The sequence below is a fragment of the Tursiops truncatus genome, chromosome 11, assembly GCF_011762595.2.
Source record: "Tursiops truncatus isolate mTurTru1 chromosome 11, mTurTru1.mat.Y, whole genome shotgun sequence".
In the NCBI taxonomy this organism is placed as follows: Eukaryota; Metazoa; Chordata; class Mammalia; order Artiodactyla; family Delphinidae; genus Tursiops; species Tursiops truncatus.
Window position 1 is genome coordinate 21,380,541 of NC_047044.1, and position 24,516 is coordinate 21,405,056.

General features: G+C 39.1%; 1 long non-coding RNA gene across 1 annotated transcript; it reads left to right on the top strand.

Annotated features, from left to right (window-relative positions):
- The first annotated feature begins 600 nt into the window (after positions 1 to 600).
- LOC141275831 (uncharacterized) lies at positions 601 to 23,665 on the top strand. The gene is made up of 4 exons (XR_012324242.1): positions 601 to 671; positions 1,257 to 1,364; positions 19,309 to 19,437; positions 23,576 to 23,665. It is a non-coding gene; the product is annotated as an uncharacterized lncRNA (long non-coding RNA).
- Positions 23,666 to 24,516: the final 851 nt, after the last annotated feature.

Here is a 24,516-nt window from a genome sequence, read left to right on the forward strand (position 1 = left end):
ACTATATGGCCTGCAAAACCTAAAATATTTACTATATGGCACTTCACAGAAAAAGTTTGTAAAACTCTGTTCTATGTAATACAGGGCATATATAGGTCATTCTGTTGCATATGTGAGATGCTTAGTGCAGGTCAGGGTGCAGTCTTGGGGCATACTGGCCACACATATTATTGTATGTCGTAGTAGCAGAGATCAATGACTAAGTCAATTATTGGTGCAGAGATCCAGAGGCCTCTTAAAGGAATTCCAGCAAATAGGATAGAATAACCATTTTAGGATGAAGCCACTCTGTTTGTTTTGTATTGTGAGATAGATGTTCATGAATTTGGTTCATCAGGTATTACTCATAACTAGAAGTAGTAGGTGAGAGACCAGTATGTGACTCTTGTCCCTGACTGAGGCAAGAATAGAGATCTGTAGGTTATCCTTAATTTACTCGGCATTTTTTTCCATTTTTGCCAAAAGCCTTATAATATTTTTGTTTTGTTTTGGGCCCCTGTATGTTGGTTTTAAACATTGTAACATTTAGTGTCTCTTTGTATCCAGGAGATATGTTAGTTTACATTATTGTGCATTTCATTTATTCTTACGCCCTATTTAGGACACTGTTGTTTTAGCCATAGGACTGACCCAGATGTTCACAAATGGCATCCAGAAAGAGATACCTCCAGGTACTGTTGGAGCATAGTTGAGTTATGCTTTGCACACTTATCTCTAGGCATGTTCTCAAAATTTATTTAGAGTAAATATATATTATTTCCAATGATTTTGCTTTTATTTCCTTAGTTTTGGAAATGTGATTATGCATTTACTAATATTACAGGAATGATTTTCTCAGAGAGCTGTGAATAGTTTATCTACCTAAATTGTCAATGAAAGTACTTTTCAACTGTTAGTGACTTGCAAAAAGCCTTTTTTTTTTTACTGTGTATAATTAAAGGAAATTAAAATAACTCTCTTAAATATGCAATAAAAGTTAATTTAATTAGCTGCCCATTTGGAAATAGGTTATTGATGCACTTTTCCTATGCATAGAAAAATTAAATGAAATAACGTAGTGTATCTTCTTTTACAACGGAGAAAACTACGTTACTCTAAGCATGTATTTGTCCCACATTTTGTGTTTTACAAGTAAATAAATGAACTTATTCTTGAAAAAGTGAGCATTAAATAAATACAGTGACAGCCGAGTACTTTTTATCTTACTAACTGTCGAATAATTAAAAAAATAAATCTTTTTAATTGTTTCTTTTTAGTTACATTTATGATCCTAAGAAAATTGTGCAAATATATCACTTCTGTTTCTTATGGAAATATTTGTGCTACAATGAGCCTGTGATCATGATACTTCTGAAAGAGTGATGGTAAGAACCTTCGGATGGTATGTAGGCTTACTTTAGTTTGTTTATAATGAATGCGTGTCTCAAAGCAGGGGCTAATTGTCATTTAAAAGAAGATGGTTAAAAAAAAGGTATATATGTGAGGTGACAGATGTGTTAATTAAACTTGATTGTGGGAATAATTTTACAACGTATAAGTGTATCAAATCATCACGCTGTACACTTTAAAAATTATAATTTTATTTGTCAGTTATACCTCAGTAAAGCTGAAAAAAGATGGCTTTTATTTTATTTTTTAACATCTTTATTGGAGTATAATTGCTTTACAATGGTGTGTTAGTTTCTGCTTTATAACAAAGTAAATCAGTTATACATATATCCCCATATATCTTCCCTCTTGCGTCTCTCTCCCTCCCACCCTCCATATCCTACCCCTCTAGGTGGTCAGAAAGCACTGAGCAGATCTCCCTGTGCTATGCAGCTGCTTCCCACTAGCTATCTATTTTACATTTGGTAGTGTATATATGTCCATGCCACTCTCTCACTTTGTCCCAGCTTACCATTCTCCCTCCCTGTGTCCTCAGGTCCATTCTCTCGTAGGTCTGCATTTTTATTCCCGTCTTACCCTTAGGATCTTCATGACCATTTTTTTTTTTTTTTACATTCCATATATATGTGTTACCATACCGTCTTTGTTTTTCTCTTTCTGACTTACTTCACTCTGTATGACAGACTCTAGGTCCATCCACCTCACTATAAATAATTCAGTTTCTTTCTTTTTATGATTGAGTAATATTCCATTGTATATATGTGCCACATCTTCTTTACCCATTCATCTGTCGATGGACACTTAGGTTGCTTCCATATCCTGGCTATTGTAAATAGAGCTGCAGTGAACATTGTGGTACATGACTCTTTTGAATTATGGTTTTCTCAGGGTATATGCCCAGTAGTGGGATTGCTGGGGCATATGGTAGCTCTATTTTTAGTTTTTTAAGGAACCTCCATACTGTTCTCCATAGTGGCTGTATCAGTTTACATTCCCACCAACAGTGCAAGAGCGTTCCCTTTTCTCCACACCCTCTCCAGCATTTATTGTTTCTAGATTTTTTGATGATGGCCATTATGACTGGTGTGAGATGATATCTCATTGTGGTTTTGATTTGCGTTTCTCTAATGATTAATGATGTTGAGCATTCTTTCATGTGTTTGTTGGCAATCTGTATATCTTCTTTGGAGAAATGTCTGTTTAGGTTTTCAGACCAATTTTGGATTGGGTTGTTTGTTTTTTTGATATTGAGCTGCATGAGCTACTTGTAAATTTTGGAGATTAATCCTTTGTCTGTTCCTTCATTTGCAAATATTTTCTCCCATTCTGAGGATTTTCTTTTGGTCTTGTTTATGGTTTCCTTTGCTATGCAAAAGCTTTGCAGTTTCATTAGGTCCCATTTATTTTTGTTTTTATTTCCATTTCTCTAGGAGGTGCGTCAAAAAGGCTCTTGCTGTGATTTATATCATACAGTGTTCTGCCTATGTTTTCCTCTAAGAGTTTGATGGTGTCTGGCCTTAAATTTAGGTCTTTAATCCATTTTCAGTTTATTTTTCTGTATGGTGTTAGGGAGTGTTCTAATTTCATTCTTTTACCTGTAGCTGTCCAGTTTCCCCAGCACCACTTATTGAAGGGGCTGTCTTTTCTCCATTGTATATTCTTGCCTCCTTTATCAAAGATAAGGTGACCATATGTGCATGGGTTTATCTCTGGGCTTTCTATCCTGTTCCATTGATCTATATTTCTGTTTCTGTGCCAGTACCATACTGTCTTGATTACTGTAGCTTTGTAGTATAGTCTGAAGTCAGGGAGCCAGATTCCTCCAGCTCCGTTTTTCATTCTCGAGATTGATTTGGCTATTCGGGATCTTTTGTGTTTCCAGAAAAATTGTGAAATTTTTTGTTCTAGTTCTGTGAAAAATGCCATTGGTAATTTGATAGGGATTGCATTGAATCTGTAGATTCCTTTGGGTGGTATAGTCATTTTCACAATGTTGATTCTTCCAATCCAACAACATGGTATATCTCTCCATCTATTTGTATCTTTAATTTCTTTCATCAGTGCCCTATAATTTTCTGAATACAGGTCTTTGGTCCCCTTAGGTAGGTTTATTCCTAGGTATTTTATTCTTTTTGTTGCAGTGTTAATTGGAAGTGTTTTCTTAATTTCACTTTCAAATTTTTCATCATTAGTGTGTAGGAATGCAAGAGAATTCTGTGCCTTAATTTTGTATCCTGCTACTTTACCAAATTCATTGATTAGCTCTACTAGTTTTCTGGTAGCATCTTTAGGATTCTTTATGTATATTATCATGTCATCTGCAAACAGTGACAGCTTTACTTCTTCTTTTCCGATTTGGATTCCTTTTATTTCTTTTTCTTCTCTGATTGCTGTCGCTAAATCTTCCAAAATTATGTTGAATAATAGTGGTGAGAGTGGACAGCCTTATCTTTTTCCTGATCTTAGTGGAAATGGTTTCCATTGAGAATGATGTTTGCTCTGGGTTTGTCAGATATGGCCTTTATTATGTTGAGTTAAGTTCCCTCTATGCCCAGTTTCTGGAGGGTTTTTATCATAAATTGGTGTTGAATTCTGTCAAAAGGTTTCTCTGCATCTATTGAAATGATCATGTGCTTTTTCTCCTTCAATTTGTTAATATGGTGTATCACATTGATTGATTTGCGTATATTGAAGAATCCTTGCATTCCTGGGATAAACCCCACTTGATCATTGTGTATGATCCTTTTAATGTGCTGTTGGATTCTGTTTGCTAGTATTTTGTTGAGGATTTTTGCATCTATGTTCATCAGTGATATCGCCTATAGTTTTCTTTCTTTGTGACATCTTTGTCTGGTTTTGTTATCAGGGTGATGGTGGCCTCATAGAATGAGCTTGGGAGTGTTCCTCCCTCTGGTATATTTTGGAAGAGTTTGAGAAAGATACGTGTTAGCTGTTCTCTAAATGTTTGATAGAATTCGCCTGTGAAGCCATCTGGTCTTGGGTTTTTGTTTGTTGAAAGATTTTTTATAACAGTCTCAATTTCTGTGCTTGTGATTGGTCTGTTTATATTTTATATTTCTTCCCGGTTGAGTCTTGGAAGGTTGAGCTTTTCTTAGAATTTGTCCATTTCTTCCAGGTTGTCCATTTTATTGGCATATAGTTGCTTGTAGTAATCTCTCATGATCCTCAGTATTTCTGCAGTGTCAGTTGTTGCTTCTCCTTTTTCATTTCTAATTCTGCTGATTTGAGTCTTCTGTTTTTTTCTTGATGAGTCTGGCTAATGGTTTTTCCATCTTGTTTATCTTCTCAAAGAACCAGCTTTTAGTTTTATTGACGTTTGCTATTGTTTCCTTCATTTCTTTTTCATTTATTTCTGATCTGATCTTTACGATTCCTTTCCTTCTGTTAACTTTGGGGATTTTTTGTTCTTCTTTCTCTACTTGCTTTAGGTATAAAGTTAGGTTGTTTATTTGAGATGTTTCTTGTTTCTTGAGCTAGGATTGTATTGATATAAACTTCCCTCTTAGAACTGCCTTTGCTGCATCCCATAGGTTTTGGGTTGTTGTGTTTTCATTGTCATTTGTTTCTAGGTATGTTTTGATTTCTTCAGTGATCTCTTAGTTATTAAGTAGTGTATTGTTTAGCCTCCATGTGTTTGTAGTTTTTACATATTTTTTCCTGTAATTGATATCTAGTCTCATAGCACTGTGGTCGGAAAAGATACTTGATACGATTTCAATTTCCTCAAATTTACCAAGGCTTGATTTGTGTCCCAAGATATGATCTCTCCTGGAGAATGTTCCATGAGCACTTGAGAAGATAGTGTATTCTGTTGTTTTCGGATGGAATGTCCTATAAATATCAATTAAGTCCATCTTGTTTAATGTGTCATTTAAAGCTTGTGTTTCCTTATTTTCATTTTGGATGATCTGTCCATTGGTGAAAGTGGGGTGTTAAAAGTCCCCTACTATGATTGTGTTACTGTTGATTTCCCCTTTTATGGCTGTTAGCATTTGCCTTATGTATTGAGGTGCTTCTATGTTGGGTGCATAAATATTTACAATTATTATACTTCTTGGATTGATCCCTTGATCATTATGTGGTGTCTTTCGTTGTCTCTTGTAACAGTCTTTGTTTTACAGTCTATTTTGTCTGATATGAGAATTGCTACTCCAGCTTTCTTTTGATTTCCATTTGCATGGAATATCTTTTTCCATCCCCTCACTTTCAGTCTTCATGTGTCCCTATGTCTGAAGTGAGTCTCTTGTAGACAGCATATATATGGATCTTGTTTCTGTATACATTCAGCTTGTCTGTGTCTTTTAGTTGGAGCATTTAATCCATTTACATTTAAGGTAAATGTCGATATGTATGTCCCTGTTACCATTTTCTTAATTGTTTTGGGTTTGTTATTGTAGGTCTTTTCCTTCTCTTGTGTTTCCTGCCTAGAGAAGTTCCTTTAGCATTTGTTGTAAATCTGGTTTGGTGGTGCTTAATTCTCTTTGGTTTTGCTTGTCTGTAAAGGTTTTAATGTCTCCGTCATATCTGAATAAGATCCTTGCTGGGTAATCTTGGTTGTAGGTTTCTCCCTTTCATCACTTTAAATATGTCCTGCCACTCCCTTCTGGCTTGCAGAGTTTCTGCTGAAAGATCAGCTGTTAACCTTATGGGGATTCCCTTGTATGTTATTTGTTGTTTTGCCCTTGCTGCTTTTAATATTTTTCTGTGTATTTAATTTTTGATAGTTTGAGTAATATGTGTCTTGGCGTGTTTCTCCTTGGTTTTATCCTGTGTGGGACTCCCTGTGCTTCCTGGACTTGATTACTATTTTCTTTCCCATATTAGGGAAGTTTTCAACTATAATCTCTTCAACTATTTTCTCAGTTCCTTTCTTTTTCTCTTCTTCTTCTGGGACCCCTATAATTCGAATGCTGGTGTGTTTAATGTTTTCCCTGAGGTCTCTGAGACTGTCCTCAATTCTTTTCATTCTTTTTTCTTTTTTCTGCTCTGCAGTAGTTATTTCCACTATTTTATCTTCCAGGTCACTTATCCATTCTTCTGCCTTAGTTATTCTGCTATTGATCCCTTCTAGAGAATTTTAAATTTCATTTATTGTGTTGTTCATCACTGTTTTTTTGCTCTTTAGTTCTTCTAGGTCCTTGTTAAGCATTTATTGTATTTTCTCCATTCTATTTCCAAGATTTTGGATCATCTTTACTATCATTATTCTGAATTCTTTTTCAGGTAGCCTGCTTATTTCCTCTTCATTTGTTACATCTGGTGGGTTTTTACCTTGCTCCTTTATCTGCTGTGTGTTTCTCTGTCTTCTCATTTTGCTTAACTTACTGTGTTTGGGGTCTCCTTTTTGCAGGCTGCAGGTTTGTAGTTCCCATTGTTTTGTTTTGTTTCTTTTTTAACAGCTTCAACCAAATCTTTAATAGAAAGTGATTTAACTTAACTTCAGTATACAGTCATTAGAGGGAAAGGAATAAGAATATTAACAGAGTATATAAATTTCAATATACAATCATTAGAGGGAGAGGAATAATATTAACAGAGTATAAAACAGAGCATACATTGCCGAATTGGGCCGACACCTACTTCCAGATCCAAGTGGCAGCTACGAATTCCCTTGAACAGCAATCTGGAGTCCCATTTGGGAAGGTCCTGTGTGGTGAGTCCACCCCACAGACTTCTGGGGCTTCAGAGTGCTGCCCAAAGGAGTCATGTTTTTAACACCAAGCCACAAGCTGATAGTCATCAGCTTGCGTGCAAGTATGCAGCTCTGGCTATTATCGCAAATGTTTTGATACTTTAGTTGTAAGTCTCAGAATGTTCGCTGAATTCCGGGAACTGGCCAGATTCCCAAGTCCCAGGAAGCTTTGTGACTTACTCCCTTCTTTTTCTGTTGGCTCCCAAGACTGACTAGCACCGTTTCTGGTGACCTGCATGTAGTCTAGCAGCTCGATGTGTAGCTCTTTCAGAGTCTTTGTTTAGTCAAAAGCCTATTGTTGTCTCTGAAGCCTGGACAAGACTATTTTATTAGCCTCCTCAACAACGACTTGGCTCTTTCCTCCAGAGAGATCCCACAGACAATGACAGCTTTTGGATTGAAACACTCCCTCTATAATGTTGGGTGTACATTTGTCTTGTATTTACAAAGAGTGGCCACAGGGCTTTCTCTCAGCACTGCCTGCCTTCTGAGTGGCTTCCTGGCTATTAAGTTTTGCCCCAGAATCTCTTGGTGGATGGACTTCAGAATTCAATCCCCCCAAACACATTGGCTTCTTTACTTCCCTTTTCTGGTTCCTTCAGCTGTTGGTAAATGTCTATATTCCTATGAATGTGATTGGTCCTGGAAACAGCACAAATGTGTGAAAAACATTTTTACATACTGTTTTTCAGCCACGTCAGACAGAAATCTCAGCTTATTACATGCATTCATATTTTATCCCCTGGATGTTGTTTGGGTTTCAAGATCTGGACTAGTGGGTGCATGATATTTGTCCTGCACAGATACAAGCAGCGAGCCCAATACATCCACAGCAACAGACTTTACCCCAGACCTCCCCACGTGGCCAGAGCCACATGCACCATCCTTATCCTGGTGAGTTTCTTCATCTCTTTTTACTGTCTCTCTTCCATCTTACTGTAATTGTAAATCCAGGCCAGTAGCTGATGGAAACATTTGTGCTACTAGCTCCAGATTTCCCAGCTTTCAGTCCCTTTGTGCTCATCAGCAGTGACACTGGTGTCTCTAGGTTCTTTTATGATTTCTGCTCCAAAAAAATTATTTTCCTAATATTGTTAAACATTTATGTCTTCTTATTTCTGCAGTGAATCAATTAATTTTTTTTTTTAAGGGAAATTTTGGGATCTACTCCTTCCGAGTTCAGCCACTTGAGAGCTCTGGACCTCAATTTGTTTTAAATTTATTTATTTTTTATTTATTATTTATTTTTCTCTGCATTGGGTCTTCATTGCTGCACACAGGCTTTCTCTAGTTGTGGCGAGTGGCAGCTACTCTTCATTGTGGTGCTCGGGCTTCTCATTGCAGTGGCTTCTCTTGTTGTGGAGAACAGGGTCTAGGCGCACGGGACTCAGTAGTTGTGGCACGCGGGCTCAGTAGTTGTGGCTCGTGGGTTCTAGAGTGCAGGCTCAGTAGTTGTGGCGCATGGGCTTAGTTGCTCTGCAGCATGTGGGATCTTCCCAGACCAGGGCTGGAACCCATGTCTCCCAGCATGCATACAACTGCAAAGTTCTTCAGCATGACATCAAGGTACAGGTGTATCTGAACCTCATCAAGAAGACAGCATTCCTCCCAGGAGAAGTACATGGCCACATCCTCAAAGGTTACACTGCCCTGAGGTGAGTCCGTCAGCGCAGGCGCCACCATCGGAGCCTTTGCACGGAGCGGAGTGGCGACAGTCCAGCGATTGGGTCGGAGTCGGCACGGTTACTCCCCGCAAGCAGCGTCGTCGTCCCCATCTCTCCTTCCCATTGTTTTTGGTGTTGGCCCCCAGTGGCTAAGGTTCGTTCAGTGGGTTGTGTAGGCTTCCTGGTGGAGGGGACTAGTGCCTGTGTTCTGGTGGATGAGGCTGGATCTTGTCTTTCTGGTGGGCAGGTCCACCTTTGGTGGTGTGTTTTGGGGTGTCTGTCACCTTATTATGATTTTAGGCAGCCTCTCTGCTAATGGGTGGGGCTGTGTTCCTGTCTTGCTAGTTGTTTGGCATAAGGTGTCCATCACTGTAGCTTGCTGGGTGTTGAATGGAGCTGGGTCTTGGCATTGATGGAGATCTCTGAGAGATTTTCACTGTTTGATATTACATGGAGCTGGGAGGGCTCTGGTGGACCAATGTCCTGAACTTGGCTCTCCCACCTCAGAGGCACAGCCCTGATGCCTGGCTGGAGTACCAAGAGCCTGTCATCCACACGGCTGAGAATAAAAGGGAGAAGAAAAGAAAGAAAGAAAGAAAGAAGATAAAATGAAATGAAATGAAATAAAAGATAAAATAAAGTTATTCAAATAAAAAAAGATAGCTATTAAAAACAATTTAAAAAGTAGAAAGAAAGAAAGAAGAAAGCAACCAAACCAAAAAACAAAATCAGCAATGATAAGAAGCTCTAAAAACTACAGACACACAAAAAAACAAAAAACAAATGGACAGACAGAACCCTAGGACAAATGGTAAAAGCAAAGCTATACAGACAAAAATCACACACAGAAGCATATGCATACACACTCACAAAAAGAGAGAAAGGGAAAAAAAATGTATATATATCGTTGCTCCCAGTGTCCACCTTCTCAATTTGGGATGACTCATTGTCTATTCAGGTATTCCACAGATGCAGGGTACATCAAGTTGATTGTGGAGATTTAATCCGCTGCTCCTGAGGCTGCTGGGAGAAATTTCCCTTTCTCTTCTTTGTTCACACAGCTCCTGGCGTTCAGCTTTGGATTTGGCCCCGCCTCTGCGTGTAGGTTGCCTGAGGGCGTCTGTTCCCCCACTCAGACAGGACCGGGTTAAAGTAGCAGCTGCTTCAGGGGCTCTGTGGCTCACTCAGGGCGGGGGGAGGGAGGGGTACGGAGTGCGGGGCCAGCCTGCGGCGGCGGCAAAAGCCGGCGTGACGATGCACCAGCCTGAGGCGCGCTGTGTGTTCTCCTGGGGAAGTTGTCCCTGGATCACGGGACCCTGGCCATGGAGGGCTGCACAGGCTCCCGGGAGAGGAGGTGTGGAGAGTGACCTGTGCTTGCACACAGGCTTCTTGGTGGCGGCAGCAGCAGCCTTAGCATCTCATTCCCGTGTCTGGGGTCCACGCTGATAGCCGTGGCTAGTGCCTGTCTCTGGAGATCGTTTAAGCATCACTCTTAATCCTCTCTCCTCGCGCACCAGGAAACAAAGAGGCAAGAAAAAGTCTCTTGCCTCTTCGGCAGCTCCAGACTTTTTCCTGGACTCCCTCCTGGCTAGCCGTGGCACACTAGCCCCCTTCAGGCTGTGTTCACGCCACCAACCCCAGTCCTCTCCCTGCGCTCCGACCGAAGCCCGAGCCTCAGCTCCCAGCCCCCGCCCGTCCCGGCAGGTGAGAAGAAAAGCCTCTTGGGCTCGTGAGTGCCTGTCGGCACCGATCCTCTGTGCGGGAATCTCTCCGCTTTGCCTTCCGCACCCCTGTTGCTGTGCTCTCCTCCGCGGCTCCGAAGCTTCCCCCCTCCGCCCCCCGCAGTCTCCACCTGCGAAGGGGCTTCCTAGTGTGTGAAAACCGTTCCTCCTTCACAGATCCCTCCCAGAGGTGCAGGTTCTGTCCCTATTCTTTTGTCTCTGTTTTTTCTTTTTTCTTTTTGGCCCTACCCTGGTACGTGGGGAGTTTCTTGCCTTTTGGGAGGTCTGAATTCTTCTGCCAGCGTTCAGTAGGTGTTCTGTAGGAGTTCTTCCACATGTAGATGTATTTCTGATGTATTTGTGGGGAGGAAGGTGATCTCCGCGTCTTACTCTTCCGCCATCTTGAACCTCCCCAAGATGGCTTTTAGATACGAAAGAAAATAGCTGTATTTTACTAGGAGATATGTATTTTTACTTTCTTTGACTAAGTGGGAGTGACAGTTTTCTTCTACACCTGAAACTTGTCTTCTCTACCAACTTCTGTGGTGCCCCTTGATCCTTCAGATTTTCAGATACGTAATGGGCCTGGTGGCTCATTTTGATAATTTACTCAGGAAATGGAAACTGCTTGCTTTCTGAGGATGTATAAGGTAAGAATATGCAGCTCATCTTTAGTTTTTGATCTGTTGAATCAGGTAACCAGCCGTTTTGGCAATATTGGCAACAAATTGGAGCTTGAATCTTACAAAGCGTATGAGTGTGTGACTGATTCTTATGTGTAGACTGGGGGTTTCATATTGCCAGTGGTGATCTGATGTTTAGAATGCTTGCATTTATTTACCTCTTATGATATGTAGACAACTTGAATAATGTAAGAATGAAGGTGTAGTGTTAGCTATTGCTCACTAACAATTAAATTTAGTGCTTTAAGACAACATGCATGTCTCACAGTTTCTGTGGGCCAGGAGTCTAGGTATGGCTTACCAGAGTCCTCTGCTGAAGGTCTCAAAAAGCTTCACTTGAGGTGTTTGCCAGGACATAGTTCTCAACTGAAGCCTGACTCGGAAAGGCACTGTTTCCAAGCTTACTGAGGTTGTTGGTTCCTTCTGGTTGTAGGACTCAGGGTTTCAGTTTCATGCTGGCTGTCAGCCAGGGGTCAGCTTCAAGTCCTAGAAGCCTCCTGCAATTCCTAGGTCACATGGCATACCACCATGGCCACTAACTTCCTCAAAACCAGCAAAGGAGAGAGTCTCCTTCAAGATGGGGGCTACACAGCAAAGGAAACCATAAACAAAATGAAAAGACAACATACAGACTGGGAGAAAATGTTTACAAATGATGTTACTGACAAGGGATTAATTTCCAAACCATAAAGACAACTCATACAGCTTAATATAAAAAAAACCAAACAACCCAATCAGAAAATGGGCAGAAGATCTAAATAGATATTTCTCCAAAGAAGACATATAGATGGCCAACAGGCACATGAAAAGATGTTCAACATCGCTAATTGTTAGAGAAATGTAAATCAAAACTACAGTGAGTTATCAACTCACACTTATCAGAATGGCCATCGTTAAAAAGACTACAAATAGTAAATGCTGGAGAGGGTGTGGAGAAAAAGGAACCCACCTACACTGTTGATGGGAATGTAAATTGATACAGCCACTATGGAGAACAGTGTGGAGGTTCCTTAAAAAACTAAAAATAGAGTTACCATATTATCCAGCAATCCCACTCCTGGGTATATATCTGGAGAAAACTATAATTTGAAAAGATACATGCACCCCACTATTCATAGCAGCAGTATTTATAATAGCCAAGACACGGATGCAACCGAAGTGTCCATCGACAGATGAATGGATAAAGAAGATGTTGGTATATATTACACAATGGAATACTACTTAGTCATAAAAAAGAATGAAATAATGCCATTTGCAGCAACATGTATGGACCTAGAGATTATCATATTAAGTGAAGTATGTCAGACAAAGACAAATATCATATATCACTTATATGTGGAATCTAAAAAAAATGATATAAATGAACTTATTTACAAAACAAATAGACTCACAGACATAGAAAACAAACTTATGTTTACCAGAGGGGATAGCAGGGGGTGGGGAGAGATAAATTAGGAGTTTGGGATTAACATATACACATTACTATATATAAAATAGGTAAATGACAGGGACCTACTGTATAGCCCAGGGAACTATATTCAATATCTTGTAATAACCTATAATGGAAGAGACTCTGAAAAAGAATATATATAAAAATGAATCACTTTGCTCTACACCTGAAGTTAATACAACATTGTAAAGTAACTATACTTTAATTAAAGAAATGGTAAAAAAAAAAAAAAAAAGATGGGTGCTACAATCTTACATAACATAATCACATACAGGTCCATCACTTACATCCTGTCACCTTTACCAAATTCTTTGGGTTGGAAACAAGTCCCTGCCCACATTCAAGGGCAGGATTACTAAGAGTTGAGGATCATGGGTCATCTTAAGAGTGTCTGCTACAGAAGGGAAAAGGAAATTGGGTTGATCTTGCACTCAGGATTTTCTTTTCACCTATTATAACTAACTTGAAGGCAGGGTTCATGTTTGACTCATCCTGAATCTTTTGGTCTTCACCATCACCCACCTACTAGATAGTGTCTTATATTTAGTAGAGACTCAGTGGGTATTTGTAGGCTTAATTAACTATTATGCTATAAAACTACTATCAAAGAAAGTGGAATCTCCTGTACTTGGCTTGACAGTCTTGACTCTGCAAGTTGAAAGCCGTTGTTTATGAACTAAGACTATTAAAATTTTAATTATTGCTAGAAATGTCTGTTTTATCATCTCTACCATCAAACAGTAATTTTTAATAAATTCCCCTTTTCTCAGAAGAAGCTATACTAGTGCTCTATTTAAAGCTGGAGAATACAGATTACCTTGTTAAATCAATATAGCAGTGATAGTAGTTGAAGATCTGAAATCTTCCAAAACATTGTTATGAGAGATTAACAGCTATATAAGGTGGCCTTCTTTTCATAGTGTTTTGTTTCTTTGTCTATCAACATAACATTTGCTTTCCAAATCAGCAGGTAAAACTAGCAAGTGCTTTTTATTTTTGTCTATGAGAAAAATATAATCTGCCAGATCAAAGGAGAAGTGAGTATTTCTAACTCTGAGACTTGTGCTCCTAAAGAATCATATTCAGCACTGTAGACATATTAATTATGTGTATACTTAATTATCCTTATGGTCCTAGGCAGACATTTTGCAAAGCCATGCTGTTTGCAGTTCTTTTTCCTTGGATAGAAAAGGTGGAGGCTAGATAACTATAGAATACCAAAAAATGATTTTGTAGCATGAACTAACACAAGGCCAGAAAAATAAGGGCCAACAATAGAGGGAAAAATATACAGCAAAGACTTTAGGTCTTTGTGGAATGAGGGAGGACCTTAATAAGTCAATATTATTGTAGCAGACAAACCAGGCAGGAATAACATAGTCAGAGGTAGGAATGGTTCATATTGAATGTGAGAGAGAGGCAGATATTCCCAGTTATTAAACATGGCTATAATAAATGACTACCATGAATAATCAAAGAATGTACAGTTACCAAATGTGGGGAGGTCTTCAGCTGCAACTGTAATTATGCATATACATTTTACAAGAAGCAGTGTCTGTCTTCGGGAACAGAAAAAGAGGAGGGAAAACTATTTAGTTGCATTTTGGTAAAGCTCTGGAGAATTTTATTTTTATCTTCTATTACCATGTATGGTAGGCAGAATCTAAGATGTCCTCCAAGATTCTTATCCTCTGCCATACATGTCTGGAATAATCCTCTTCTTTTGAGTGCCTCCTGTATAATCCTTTTCATTTTTGTTTGGGCAGAACTTTTGAATATGAGTCATCACACCTGTGATTAGGTTACAAATCAGTCAACTTTAATCAAAAGCCGGCCTGATGCAATCACTTGAGCCTTTAAAAGGGATTGGGTTTTTCCTGCAGTTAAAGAGTTCAAACCTTGGAAGCATTAGAGGGCCTATTGAGGGGACCACATGGCAAGGAATTGTGGGTGGCATCTAGGAGCTGAGTGTGGCTCCTGGCTGACAGTCAGCAAGAGAGTGGGGGTCAGTCTTACAATTGCAAGGAACTGAATTCTGCCAACAACCAGTGATCTTGGAAGAGGATCTCACACTCTAGATGAAACCATAGCCCTGACAGACACTGATTTCAGCCTAGTGAGATCCTGAGCAGAGGACCTAGTTAACCCAGATTCCTGACCACTGAAACTGTGAAATGATAAATTTGTGTTGACTAGGTAGTAATTTGTTATGCAGCCATAGAAAAATAATATGGTACCTTATATATGGCCTGAGTATCTACATTAACACTTTCCTAAACATGCTCCATCTCTTCCCGACTTTGTATCTATACTCAGGTATTCTCTTCCCTGGAATGATTTCTTTTATATATCTGTTCTAGCCATCATTTATGGCTCATCTCATGTGCCATTGCCTTGTTGACATTTCTGTATTTCCAGAGATGAATGTCATCTCTCTGTCCCCTAAATCTGCAGTGTACTTTGTGTCTTTGTCATGTAACTTACGTATTTTACTTGCGTTAGAGTTATTTGTATTCATGGTTTATGCTTTTTGTTTTAAATTTGTTTATTGATTTGAATAAGAAATACATATATTCAAATATTCCAAATATTTGGAAAGAATATTTCAAAATATTCTTTTGAAAGAATGTATAATGAAAAGTAAGTGTTTTTAGCCCAGTTCACCAGTCCCCTGGTCCTCTGGTCCAGAGGCAACCTTTCTTCTCAGTTTTTCCATGTATCCTTCTGTAGAGTTTCTATACATAGGCAAGTATATATGTATATGTGTCCTCCTTCCTATGTATACAAAACTAACATAGTATTTATTCTCTCAATTTATCCTCTCTTCTTCATTGTGAAATGTGTGAAGAATCCATGTCTTTTTCCTTCTTATATTAATCTCCTGAGGTACCTAAGTATTTAAGACCTACTGATTCTAATCTTTCCCACCAAACCTTTCATTTGCTGTTACTTATATTAACTCAAAACTCATTTTGACAGACACTTTGATTAAAATGCTTTCCTTAATACGGACTCAAAACCTTTCTGAACATTTCACTGTTAGGGTGCCAAAATGCCAGAGACTCGTAACTTTAAGACATGTTTACTGGATTAGAAGAACCACATGGATAAATATTTCTGAATACGATGTTATTATTAGCAGACACCCTTTCTATCTTCTCTGGTAATCCCTCTGCTACTCTCTTGACAGAGTGGTTATTGTGTGAGGGGCCTTATGGGGGATGGAATTGGGAACATTGCAAAGGATAAGGGGTTTTCAGTTTACATAAGAATTTGTGAAAATGTTCTTTGAACTGAATATTAAGTATCTGTTCTCATGATGCTGTTGGATAAATGAAGCTAATAACATTTTCTGCAATTCTAAAAAATTAAAACTGTAGAAAACCTAACTTTTCTAATTGATGAACATGATTCTGGAGACTTATATTTTGTTAAAGCTTTTACTAACTTATTTAATTCTTAGCATCTAGTTGTTTTAATTACCTTATTAAAAGTATTAACTACTTCCACGCTTCCTTTTCCTCTCTTAGCCATTCGCAGAGTATCTGATTCCCTTTCCTAATTGGTGAAATTAGAATGAGTGCAAAAGAAAAGTTACCCGGAACTATGATCCTGATGGGATTAAAAACCCCTCATGACTAAGTTCTTATCAAGTTTGTTTTTAAAGTGCATGTGTGTGTTTCCTTCTTCTCTTTCATGCTCTCTTTATTCACAGTTGTGCTGCTTAGCACATCATTCAGGAAAATATATAGGGATAATGATATTAGATAACAGCTATTAAAACCATTGTTAGCAGATTTATAAGTTAGTGGATGGTTAGAGACTGAATTTGAGTACTGAAGATTGTGTGTTTATCTCTGAATTTCGTTATGGAAGCCCTCATCTTTCCTATTTCATAGGATAACACTGATTTTGTTGAAGAGGAAATTTGGGACTAGTTTATTTTTCATATGACTTGTGTATTAATAGCTACTTCATAATTAAATGTGTTCTCTGTAACAGGGATTCCGTGGTTTGTAAGAAAATAATAAATTTCAGCCCTCATCCAACTGAGTTTAAGAAAATACTAAACTTAAAACTTTAGATACCAAGAAGATATTTATTGATGACCTCATTTTGTAAATATATATGGTTTTCTTGAAGCTTCATTGAGTATAGTACTTTATAGAATTTTTGATTATAGTATTACATATATATATTTTAAAAATTTATTTATTCTTGGCTGAGTTGGGTCTTCATTACTGCACGCAGGCTTTCTCTAGTTGCGGTGAGTGGGGGCTACTCTTCGTTACGGTGTGCAGGCTTCTCATTGTGGTGGCTTCTCTTGTTGCAGAGCACGGGCTCTAGGCGTGTGGCCTTCAGTAGTTGTGGCACGTGGGCTCAGTAGTTGTGGCTTGCAGACTCTAGAGCGCAGGCTCAGTAGTTGTGGCACACGGGCTTAGTTGCTCTGCGGCATGTGGGATCCTCCCAGACTAGGGATCATACCCGTGTCTCCTGCATTGGCAGGTGGATTCTTAACCATTGCACCACCAGGGAAGTCCCTATTTTGAATAATATCAATTTATGGAAATTTATCAAGTGATTATAGAAACCACTTGAAGTTAGTTTGATTGTTAGTTCAGTTACATAAATTTCCATGATGATTTGCACACAGTAGGGATTTATTGTGTCTTCTTTGGTTCCAACTGACTGAAACCTAATTCATAATCAGTTTAGGCCAAAAGGGACTTTATTTACTGATGTGACTGAGACAGAGAGAGGCAAGGTGAGGCTAAGCTTAAGGAAAGATTGGGACAAGGGAGTTGGGTATCATCAGCAGGGCTCTTTTTTCAGCTCTTGCTTCTGCATCAGTGTGTCTACTTTGTTGTCTTAGGCCTGATTACTGCACATGGCTGCTGGTAGAAAGGGACTTTAGTCAACTCTCTTTCAGTTTCTAAACTAAAAAAAAAAAAAAATCTCATATATAGGTGTAGCTTTTTATAGGCCCAGCTTGGATCACATGTCCCTCCCTCCCCATTAGCCAAGCAGCAGTGGCCTAGAGAGTAGGAAGGATTTTCAAGAAGATGCCAGTTCATATTCTAACTACATAATTACAGAGATGGGATAGGAATATTTCCAGTAGGTGGTGGGATGGGGGGTTGGGGGAGATGAGGAAAGGGGACAATAAACACAATACCTTTTGAGATAGGGAAGAAAGGGAAAGGTCTGGAGTGTGTGGAGCTGTTTAGGAGGGATGCTTTAGCAGGAGTCACTAGGAGGTCATTTGGGTTATGTATTAGTCAGGGCTCTCCAGAGAAGCAGAATCAGTAGCATGATTATATATATACATGCACACACACATATATATATATAATAAATTTAAGTATAAGGAATTGGCTTACATGATCATGGAGGCTGACAAGTCCCCAAATCTGAAAGGTGAGTCAGCAAGCTGGAGACCCAGGAGAGCTGATGGTGTAGTTCCAGTGTGAAGACCAGCAGGGTTGACCCAGGAAGAGTCAGTGTTTCTGTTTGAGTCAAAAGCAGGAAAAAAACTGATGTTTCTGTTTGAAGGCAGGCAAGCAGGTGGAATTCTCTGTTACCTGGGGGAGGGTAAGCCCTTTTGTTTTATTCAGGCCTTCAACTGATTGGGTGAGGCCCACCCACATTAAGGAGAGCAATCTGCTTTACGCCGCAGTCTACTGATTTACATGTTAATCTCTTTCAAAAGCATCCTCCCAGAAACACCCAGAATAATGTTTGACCAAATCTCTGGGCACCCCATGGGACAGTGAAGTTGACATATAAGATGAGACATCACAAGGTGCTACATGCTAGAATATGGGGTGGGGTGTGTTTTGTACTAAACAGTTCTAATAAAGAGCAAATTAAAATTATACTGATAAGCATTAAATATATAAATTGGCAAGCCTGGTTTTTCTGAATGTTTTTCATTCTTATTGTAGCCAAAACACACATAACACTTTATCATTCTGTAAAATGGGAAGATATTTGGAATGTGAAATGGCGTATATAAACAACCAACCTTATGATAAATGAAACTGGAGTGTACTGACCTAAAAAGCCGCTTAAAAGCCATCCATGTAGATATGAAGTTATAAATCTTCAAAAATACATCTGTTGAGTTAACGATGTAGCTGAAAATTTATTTGAATGTTAGATATCATTGGGGAGTATTTCAGTATCTGAAAAATTAAAGTCAGCTTTACCATTGGGAGAAAAGAGTGCCTGTTAGGTGAGAATTCTGTGTATTAAGTTTGTATTAGGTTTTCACAAAAATCTTGTCTGTTTTCTTTTATTCAACAGGTCAAATCAGTTTGTTTGGAATCATTTACCTTTTTCTTAATGGGCTGATTAGGCTTGCCCCTCAGGACACTCTTTTGACAAAGCTTAACATTGTGCCATGAGGTACAGGAGAAATGTTTATAGAGTCTAGACCCAGCATTACAAAGCAGGACAAAGAAGGGTGGATTTGAAGCTAAGACACAATAAATTGATAACTAGCACACCCCAGAACCAATGCTTATTTTGATTTTGGCACTTAGGATTCTTGGACCATGTAGATAGTATAAATTTAAAGCTGAAAGAGTTGAGAGTAGGTCATAGTTAAGAATTCTCAGGAAGATTTTTTTCATTCTTCCCAGAGCCCAGGCTGAGGCAAGTTTCTTTTCATTTTCTTGTATGCTAGTGATACCCAATCAGGTAGCCGTTTGAAGGTACTAACTTTCTACAGAGATTTGGATCTCATCTGGTCAAATGCTGTAAAAACCCAAACCACTGGTTACCTAACTGGAAAACCTCCCCAAGGCAATTGCAGGTAAGCTCCCGAGTTTATTGCTCTGGTTAGCAATTTCATCTTTTTTTTTTTTTTTTTTTTGGCCCCTAGTGATTTCATTTACATTCTTTTGAGCTCCTAGCTCCAGTTTTCTATCCATACAGGGTTGTATTTATTTTCTTTGTCTTATTTCGTGCTAGTGTCAGCCTTCCTCCAACCACCCTCCCACCCTTTGTCATGACCTTCAATGACATTTATTCTAGCTGTTGAGGATACAACAAAACAAATACTATGTTCTCATGGAGCTCATCTTTTTAAAGGGGAAAGAAAAATAGATAAAATTACTATATTAGGTGATGATAAATGTTATGAAGAAAAGTGAGGTAGGGTAAAGAAATAAAGTAATGAGGGTGCTGTTTTACATAGGTCAGGTTAGGCCTTGCTGATACAGTATTGGTAGTGTGATGTCAAAGTCTGTAAGTGTTAATTATACATTTGTATAATGAGCAGTTCATCTTGGTGTCCTAAGCAATGTTAACTCATAAGCTGAGCTAAGTAATTGGATATTGCTGTAATAACTCAAATATTAATGTAAGTTTTAAAAAGATAATGGGGAAATATCCTGAAGACAATTCCTTGAGTACTGTCAGGCTTCAATATTTCGTATTATAAATGCTGCCAGTATTGAATAATAAACGAATTTGTAAGATGATACACCAGGCAGTGCTTTTGACATGCATTATAAACTCATCATTGTTTTCCAGAGTCTGTTGCTCCTCCTGTATTCACTGTCTGTTAATGGTGTACCACCATCCATCTTGTTGTTTATGCCATTAGTTTGCTTTTCCCTCATTTGCCATGCATTTAAATACCTGCTTGTGTTAGGCACTGAGAATCAGAGCAGGAACTAGGTGAGGTAAGTGAGGTACTTGCCTTGGGTGTAAAATTTAAGAGAATGCCAAAAAAACCTCAGTAATCATGATAAATACTATTTTAATGCAATATTTTAAAAAATCAATGTATGCAAAAAAAAATCCATGATGAATGAAATATCAAACTTTTAAATAAAGAAGGGGTTCAGTCTTGCCCTGGCATAAACCCAAAAGTGGGTGCCTCACTTTCCTCACCTTAACTCTGGCTCTGCTGACCATGTAAGGGGAATAAGCCATAGTGTCTGCGCATAATGAATTTACCAGTAGGGGGAGAGAAACATGTGAATAAGTAAGTCCAAAAATAAAAGTCCACTAAGGTAGAAATAAAATAGAGGTTCAAAGAAGACATTTTTGCAAAGAGGATGTAAGGATTAGGAAAGAACCTGGGTCATCCTAGACTTCTCTTTCTTCCTTAGTTTTACCAAATTTTGGTCTCCTTTCCAAATCCCTCTTGAATATATTCTTTCCTTTTCTCTAAACCCATCATTAATGCTATATCCTTAGCTCTTTTCTCTCCTGGATTACTCCTAACTGGCCTACTGCCGGAAAGCCTTTGTTAAAACACAGATCTTATCATGACTCTCTCCTAGTTAAAATCCTTTAATAATTATCAGTCACCTTCATTATAAAAGCCTGGCATCCAAAGCATTAATGATCTCAGCTCTGCCTTTATCTTGGCATTCTCCATGGATTCAGACTTATCAAAATCTGTATGTTGGCAATCTATATATCTTCTTTGGAGAAATGTCTATTTAGGTCTTCTGCCCATTTTTGGATTGAGTTGATGTTTTTTTATATTGAGCTGCATGAGCTGCTTGTATATTTTGGAGATTAATCCTTTGTCAGTTGCTTCATTGGCAAATATTTTCTCCCATTCTGTGGGTTGTCTTTTCGTCGTGCTTATGGTTTCCTTTGCTGTGCAAAAGCTTTTAAGTTTCATTAGGTCCCATGTGTTTATTTTTGTTTTTATTTCCATTTCTCTGGGGGAAGGGTAAGCTGGGACGAAGTGAGAGAGTGGCATGGACATATATACAATACCAAATGTAAAATAGGTAGTGGGCAGCAGCCGCATAGCACAGGGAGATCAGCTTGATGCTTTGTGTCCACCTAGAGGGGTGGGATAGGGAGGATGGGAGGGAAACACAAGAGGGAGGAGATATGGGGACATAGGTATATGTATAGCTGATTCACTTTGTTATACAGCAGAAACTAACACACCATTGTAAAGCAATTATACTCCAATAAAGATGTTAAAAAAAACGCAACTCTGTATGGTTCTCCAAATGGCCTTGCATGTTGCCATTTCCTCTTCTTGGAAAGCTCTTGTTTCTTTTCTTCTCACAGCTAAATTCTGTCCATACATTAGCACTCAGAACAGACCTTGCCTTCCCAAGGGCTATGGTTTACATGTATGAATCTTTGGTGCCTAATGCTTACCGGCAGTTAATATTTGTAAAATGTCTAGATCAGCCTTAGTGAGAAAGAGGCTGTACTTTTGTGCTCGTGCACATAGCTTCCATCCTTGCCACCATGTTCACTGTGTAAGCATCGAAGTGACCAAGGACAGAGGCTGTCTGACATTCGTTGGATGAGTCATCTTTTCCACCTGGTTGTTCAGTTCTTCCTCTGCTATAGATGCTTATTTAGTTATTTACACTTTGTGTTTACTTCTATAGGGTCATCTACAAGCCTCTTTTATAGACCTTTTTGTGTCTGATCATTTATTATTGCTCCTTCCAGGCTCCTGATCAGTTAGCAGAGCTGTTAGCCACTGTCCAATAATTCATATATATCCTTACCTCAAACCACTTCTCTCATGCAAAGATGATGAAGCTCTGCCTGATGGTGAAAATTTCCTTTCACAACTGCTCTTTAGAATAGTGCTACTCAAACTGACCATGTGAAGGACTTTTTGTTTTGTTTCGTTTTCAGTCATCATGATTGATCCTTTTGTAAAATATAAAACCACACATTTAGTTATTGAGGTAATGTAAAATTGTTATAAATGTTTTCAAATGTGTACTCTCACTCTGTATACTTGTGTATATATGTTGTTATGGAATGATAAGAAACAGTTTGTGAGCTAGCTTTAGTCTGTGGACCATATTTTAAGTAACACTGCAGTAGTTCCCTTCTGCATGGGGCTATAGTGTGATAGCAATTTTTATCTTGCACCAACATATCAAACTGATCCATCCATGAGCTGTGTGTTTTTTGCAGGAGCCACTCTTTGAGAGTTGTGCAAATCTTTGTTATTTCACATGGCTACATTGTTCCTTCTGATTTACTACCTTAAAGAAGGCAAGGGGGAAGTGATATCAGGGGTTCCTTTGTCCCTTTCTATTGTAATGGCTCTTATTTCACAGGTCAGAGAACCAATGTTTGGTTTTTGGCTGCTGCTAAATATTTCCATCCCAATTGTGTACTCAGGGACCAGGTACATAACCAGATGGTGGGTCTGTAGACCCATTGGGCCAACTGTGAGATGGACTTGGGCCAGGACTCCATTTATTATCTGGACTCTATGTTTCCACTCTAACTGGGTAGCCATAAAGGTATTTTGGGTACCCTGGTTTCAGTGTCAGCTTAGAAACCATATCCAACAGTCCCTGGATGGGTTGGGTATTAATTACTCTTTTACCAGTGTTGAGCTACTCTGGTAAATGGCAGCACATCCCTTTGGAGAATGATTGGAGGAACACTGACTTTTTTTTTTTTTTTTGCTCAAGAGGACTCAGCCTCCCCTTACATTGATGGGCTTTAGGTATCTGAACTGGCTTAGATCTGGAAACTGCACATAAATCTTCTGCTTGGTCTTTTTTGGCCATAAAATTCAAGAAATAGTGTTATTAGCTACTTGTTATGGGTTGAATTGTGTCCCTTAAAAATTAATATGGTGGGGACTTCCCTGGTGGCGCAGTGGTTGAGAGTCCGCCTGCCGATGCAGGGGACACGGGTTTGTGCTCCGGTCCGGGAGGATCCCACATGCCGCGGAGCGGCTGGGCCCGTGAGCCTTGGCCGCTGAGCCTGCGCGTCTGGAGCCTGTGCTCCGCAACGGGAGAGGCCACAACAGTGAGAGGCCCGCGTACCGAAAAAAAAAAAAATTAATATGCTGAAGTAGTAAACCCCAGTACTTCAGAATGTGACGTTATTTGAAAATAAGGTCATGGAAGACACAATTATTTAAGATGAAGCCATACTGGAGTAGGTTGGGCCCCTAATCCAACATGGTTGGTTCTTATAAAAAGGAGAAATTTGGACATGGAAAACACGTACAGGAGAATGCTGTGTGAAGATGAAGACAGAGATCAGAGTGGTGCTTCTACAAGCCAATGAATGCTAAAGATTGCCAGCAAACCACCTGAAGATAGGAGAGAGGCATGGAACAGGTCCTAACAGCCCTCAGGAGGAACCATCCCTGCTGACATCTAGATCTTAGACTCTAGCCTCCAGAACTGTGAGACAATAAATTTCTGTTGTTCAGTCACTCAGTTTGTGGTGCTTTGTTACAGAAGCCCTAGCAAATGAATATACTACCCATTTCTTTTGCCTCTACAAAAAAAATGGCTAATGATTTATTAGCCGTAGTCACAGATCTTGCAGGTCAAGGTTCTCTGGTTGCTGCTCTGATTTTACGGTCTTTCATGGCAAATACATTAATCTTGTTTCTAATGGTTAAGTGCTACCTTCGGTGCCTGCTATTTTGGAATCCTATTACTCCCATTGACATCCCATCAGTGTTTTAGAACCTTCTTAAGGTTTTCTTGCTAGAAGTTATATTCTGAGTCACAGGAGCATGCCTCCATGTTAATACACTTTCCTTTCTCTAGTATTCTTGCCTCTGCCTCAGCTTACCACCCTCAAGGTACACTTCCATATATGTGCCCCAATTCTCGATGACACATGCCAGACAGGCTCAGCAGCCTGAGAAATAAATAGATTATTTCTTCCCATAGTAGAGACTGTACTACCCAATTGGAGTGATTATGAGTAAGATCTGACCCTACTTATTGGTCTAGAGGTAATGAGGGGAGATAGTGCGGATCTTGAGGAGGACATCTTCCTGAAGTATGGCCTTCACAAGTCTCCAAGCAATTAGAGGCTGCTTTCCTTTATGAAGGGGAATGGAGTGGGTCATTTCAGCCCAGAGGGTTCAGCGGAATATGAGCATTCATGTTCTTAATGAACC